This window comes from Mirounga angustirostris, unplaced genomic scaffold (assembly GCF_029215605.1).
Source record: "Mirounga angustirostris isolate CCGP_5_RB_7025 unplaced genomic scaffold, mMirAng1.0.hap1 SCAF_11, whole genome shotgun sequence".
In the NCBI taxonomy this organism is placed as follows: Eukaryota; Metazoa; Chordata; class Mammalia; order Carnivora; family Phocidae; genus Mirounga; species Mirounga angustirostris.
Genome location: NW_026991719.1, coordinates 38,847,507 through 38,853,307, shown reverse-complemented (window position 1 = coordinate 38,853,307; position 5,801 = coordinate 38,847,507).

Sequence of the window (5,801 nt, the reverse complement as noted above, 5' to 3'; positions counted from 1 at the left end):
ATGAAAATTTTCAGCCATACACAAAAATACCATATATTATCCAGTTTCAACAATGACCAACATTTTACCTTTCTTGTTTCCTCTATCCTGCTCCCATTTTTCTCTTTCCTCTGGAATATTTTAAGATGTATCTCAGACACCACATCGTTGTACCCATAAAAGCTTCTGTAAGTACTTGTAATTAAAAAATACATATAAGCACAATACTATTATCATACCTATTAAAATTAATTATAAGTCCTTAATATCTCATCTGTATTCAGCTTTCCCTAAATGTCTTAATTTCTTTTTTAATAATTAGGTTGTTTGAATCAGAATCGAAACTCAGTTTACACATTTCATTTGGTTGATATACCTGTTAAGTCTCTTTCTGGGTCATTGCTTTAAGAAATTTCTTATGTTCTCCATTTGGCCAATCCCATCTTTATGGTATCATTTAGTGTTCCTCTAGCCCTATCCCATATTTTCACATACTCCTATGGAAGCTTGATTGAATTCAGATTTCATTCTTTTGGCAAGAATACCACATAGGCAGCATTGTATACTTCCCATTGTATCACATCAGGAGATTTCACTTTGTGTGATCAGAGTTTAGGTGCTGTCAGTTTGATCTGACATTTCACCTAACGGATTTAGCAGTCGTTGATGGTCTTTGTTTCATTCCATGATTTCATTTGGGGTTGCAACATGGTAACATCCTACTTCTAGCATTCTATTTGCATTTATTGCCTAGAGTTATTTTCAAGATTTTATTTATTTATTTGAGAGAGAGAGTGAGCAGGAGGGAGAGGGAGAGAGAATCTGAAGCAGACTCCATGCTGAGCTCAGAGCTGGACACAGGGCTCAGTCCCACAACCATGAGATCATGACCTGAGCTGAAACTAAGAGTCGGACACTTAACCGACTGAGCCTCTCAGGTGCCCCTAGAGTTATTTTATAAAGAAGAATGTTCTCCTACATATTATTCACCTTGTGTTATGCTCCCCACCCCAATTCAAAAGTTGAAATCTGAATCCCCAATGTGATGGTTTTTGGAGACGGTGCCTTTGGGAGGTCATTAGGTCATGAGGGTGGAGACTTTGTGAATGTGATTAGTGCCCTTATAAGAAGAGACATGACAGAACTTGTGTCCTCTCTCTCTGCTCTCCACCATGTGAGGACACAGCAAGAAGATGGTAGTCTGTAAACCAGGAGGTGGGTCGTGGCCATAAAAAAGATCCGCTAACACCTTGATCTTGGACACCCCAGCCTCCAGAACCATATTTACTATTATTATTTTTTGCTCTTTAAGCCAATTTATGGTCACATGTTTTAGCAGTCCAAACTGACTAAGACACTTTGAAATACAGTGTGTCCCAGAAAAACAGGATACATTTTTTATTTTTTCCTTCTTAGATTAGTTTTCAATTGCTATATAACAAATCGCCACAAATGTAGTAGTTTTAATAACATTCATTTATTATTTTACAGTTCTAGAGGTCAAGGTTTCACAAGGGCAAAGTCAATGTATTAGCTGGGCTGGAATCTTATTTGGAAGTTCTGGAGAATCTGCTTCCAAGTTCATTTGGGTTTTGGCAGAATCCAGTTCCTTGCCATTATAGATCTGAGGTCCCTGTTTCTTTGCTAGTTGTCATCAGCGGCCACTATCTGCTTCTAGAGACCACCTGCATTCCTTCTCATGTGGCCTCCTCCATCTTCGAACCAGAAATGACCAGGGAGTCCTCATGCTCTGAATCTCTCACTTCCTCTTCTCCCACTAGTTGGAGAAAACTCTCTGCCTTTTTTTAAAGATTTTATTTATTTAGAGAGAGAAAAAGAAAGAGAGCAGGAGCAGGGGGAGGGGCCAAGGGGGAGAGAGAGAGAATCTCAAGCAAACTCTTCACTGAGTGCAGAGCCAGACATGGGGCTCCATCTCACGACCCTGAGATCACGACCTGAGCTGAAATCAAGAGTCGGATGCTTAACTGACTGAGCCACCCAGGTTCTCTGCTTTTAAAGGGCTCACCTGACTAGGGCAAGCCCACTTAGATAAATCTCTATGTATTAAGATTAACTAACTTGGGATTTATTTACTTCTGCAAATTCCTTTCACAGAAGTAGCTACCTTACTGCTTGCATAACCTAGAGATAGGAACTTTAGGGGGCCATCTTTATAGTTCTGCCTACCACAGCTCTATATCTCAGTTTTCAAAATAATAAGTTGATACCCTAGCAAAGTTGACTAATGAAGTTTGGTTTTTATTAGCATCTTTATGATGTATGGATTTTTATATATTTGATGTGTTTCAATCCATTACATTCGCTATTTTTTTGATGCTCGGATTGACCCATCTTTGGCCTCTGGAAGTGACTTCAGGTTGGCTCCTGTGTCATTTTGATAAGACCTCAGTAGTCTTTGATAGCTTCCTTTGCTGTGGCCCAAGATGTTCCAGGCTAACCTTGTACATTTCCTCCCTCAATACTGCAATACACTCTTTTTCAAGGAGCCCTGGCTCCTTTTAATGGAAGGTAGATTTGGAAATCACAATCTGGGCACTAAGTCATCATAATTTCTACTTCTTTAGTGGACAGAACTAGAGAAATGTGTCTTTTTCTGAAAGAACGATTATATAGATATTTCCAGTTTAAGATTACGGGGTTTCCCCTTGATTTCATATTTGTATCTCTTTTCTCTAATGCTATACAATTTGATTTCTGATAACCATAACACAATTCCTTATTTGTTTTGTCCCATTTTATGCATACACATACATATAATAGTTTCAAAATAACCATATGGGTGTTACTATTAACAAGAAGACCACTGAATTTGGTTTTATATTTCCTTGCAGTTCATTTTGTCCTTAATCTATATCCACTAGGGATTACAGCCAAATTACAGAAAAAAAATTTTTTTGGCTGTTGTTATTTCCTTAACAGCTTGCTGAGATATAATTCACATAACATATGATTCATCCATTTTAGGTGCACTATTCAGATGATTATAATATATTCACAAAATTGTGCAGCAATCAGCACAGCCTAATTTTAGAACATTTTCATCGCCCCCAAAAAGAAACCCCATACCCATTATCAGACCCTCCTCATTCCAGCCACTACACTACCAGCTCTAAGCAATTACATACCTACTTTCTGTCTCTATATATTTGCCTATTGTGGACATTTCATATAAATGAAATAACAAAATATGTGGTCTTTTGTGACTGGGTTCTCTACTGTAGCATAATGTTTTCCATGTTCATCCATATTGTAGAATATAAAAGTACTTCATTCCTTTTAATGACTAATATTCTATTCTATGGACATACCATGTTTTGTTTATCCATTCCTCAGTTGATGGACATTGGGGATGTTTCTACCTTTAATATTATTATTAATAATAATATTATTATTATGTTGCTATGAGCATTCATGTACAAGTTTTTGTGCAGACATGTTGTCATTTCTCTTGAGAATATGATGTATGGAGTAGAATTGCCGGGCCCCTCCTTTTCTAGTCTGTGAATCAGTTGTGAAGGATTGGTATTAGTTCTCCTTTAAAAGTTTGGTAGAATTCACCAGTGCAGCCATCTGGGCCTGGACTTTTCTTTGGAGTAATTTGTAAATTACTAATTAAATTTCTTTACTTTTGTACATCTATTCAGATTTTCTCTCTCTTCTCAAGTCAGATTTGGTAGTTTGTGTCTTTCTAGGAATTTGTCCAGTACTCCTAAGATTTCTACTTTGTTGGTATACAGGTGTTCATACTACTCCCTTATAATTGATTTTATTTCTGTAACGTTGGTAGAGATGTCCCCTCTTTCATTTCTGTTTTAGTAATTTGAATCATCTCTTATTTTTCTTAGTCAGTCTAGTTAAATGTTGACCAGTTTTGTTGATCTTTATAAAGAACCAACGTTTGGTTTCACTGATTTTTCTCTGGTGTTTTTCTATTCTCTATTTCATTTATTCCTACTCAAATCTTTCCTCTTTCCATCCTTTTGCTTGTTTTGGTTTAGTTTGTTCTTTTTTTAGTGCCTTATGGTGGAAGGTTAAGTTATTGAACTGAAATCGTTCTTCTTTTCTATTGTGGGTATTGACAGCTCTAAATTTCTTTCTAAGCACTGCTTTAGCTGCATCCAGTAACTTTTGGTACATTGTGGTTTTGTTTTCATTTATCTCAGTATTTTCTAATTTCTTTTTTGATTTCCTCTTTGACTCATTGGTTATTTAGGAGTGTGTTGTTTAACTTCTACATTTGTGACTTTTCCAATTTTCTTCTGCTATTAATTTTCATTTTTTAAATTTCTTAAAGTTTTTTTTTTCTAATTTTTCAATAAGCTCTACACCCAATGTGGGGCTCGAACCCATGACCCTGAGATCAAGAGTCACACGTTCTGCTGGCTGAGCCAGCCAGGCACCCCTCTTCTGCTATTGATTTTTAATTTCATTTTGTTGTGGTTAGAGAACATGCTTTATGTGATTTCACTCTTTTTAAATGTTGAGACTTGTATTATGACCTAACGTATGATCTACCTTATAAAATATTCCATGTGCACTTGAGAAGAATATGAATTTTACTGTTAATGGATGGACACAATGGGGGTGAGGTATATGGAAATAAGACAAGTTAAGCTGTCACAAACTCACTGTACTTACTGAGGTTCAGTAGTTTATCTTGAATGAATGCTCTTTAGATTGTTGTAAGCCTTTGGTTCATTTCCTGAGTTCTGAGAAAACTTCATTTTGACAGTTACTGCTTTTGTTTTAACTGCTTTCTTGGAAGTGAGGTTTACGGAGCTCCTCACTCTGCCATTCCAGAAGTCCACCTCCAAATATTGTTTTAAAGACACTTGGAATAATTCTCTATGATTATGGCAGAAACTTGAGGTGCATCAGGTTCATTCATTTCATTTGATTTTATACTTAAGGAGTGCCTTTTTTTCTTCTTGATTTGATTTTTTAAAATTATGTAAATCATTTGCATGTTTCCAAAGTCACATCTATGAAATAAGACATACAGAAAGATCCAGCTTTCATCATTACCTCTTCCTCCCCTATGGGTTACCACTTTGATATATGCTTCATTGTTTGTTTCTGAAAATAAAACCATGTAGCTACATATGAATATTCTTTCCTTTCCATCTCTCCTTTCTTTTCTTTTTTTTTTAATAATATATCCTGGAGATCACTCCATAGTGGAATACAGAGCTTGCCTTCACTTACAAGGGTTTTGGAAAATTGCAAGAAAAAAATTATTTAAACTTAACAAAATCACATTTTGGGTAAATAATATATAACCAACATTTTACCAAATACTTCAAATTTATCAGCTAATTACAGGTATCATTTCTTGTTAGACTGCTAGATCTTCAAACTCTCTTTGGCTGTGTGAGGTTAGTTCAGGGAGTTGAGTCTTTTGTTTTAGAGTCTTCATATCTTGTTCTCTTGTGACCACTTCCTTTTTCTCCATGTAGGTCACCAATAGCTTACAGACTCCCTCAGTAATTTCTCCATGTCACAGTGTTGAATGCAAGATGGATGAGAGTTAGGATATCTAAAGAAGGCTAAGACAACATATGGTGAGAAACAGATCAATACAAAGAGAATTGGTTAGTTTTCCACCATTACACTAAGGTTTACTTGGGACGTAGTGGAGGACACTTTTATTTTAAAGTAATAAGTTGACAACTGTGCTTTAATATGGAAGCAGGAATAAGTTAGAAAAAATAGAAATAATCATCCTGCTAAAACCTAGCTATTAAATGTCACCAGATTTAGCAAATCAAAGTATGGGCCACCCAGTTAAATTTGAATTTCAG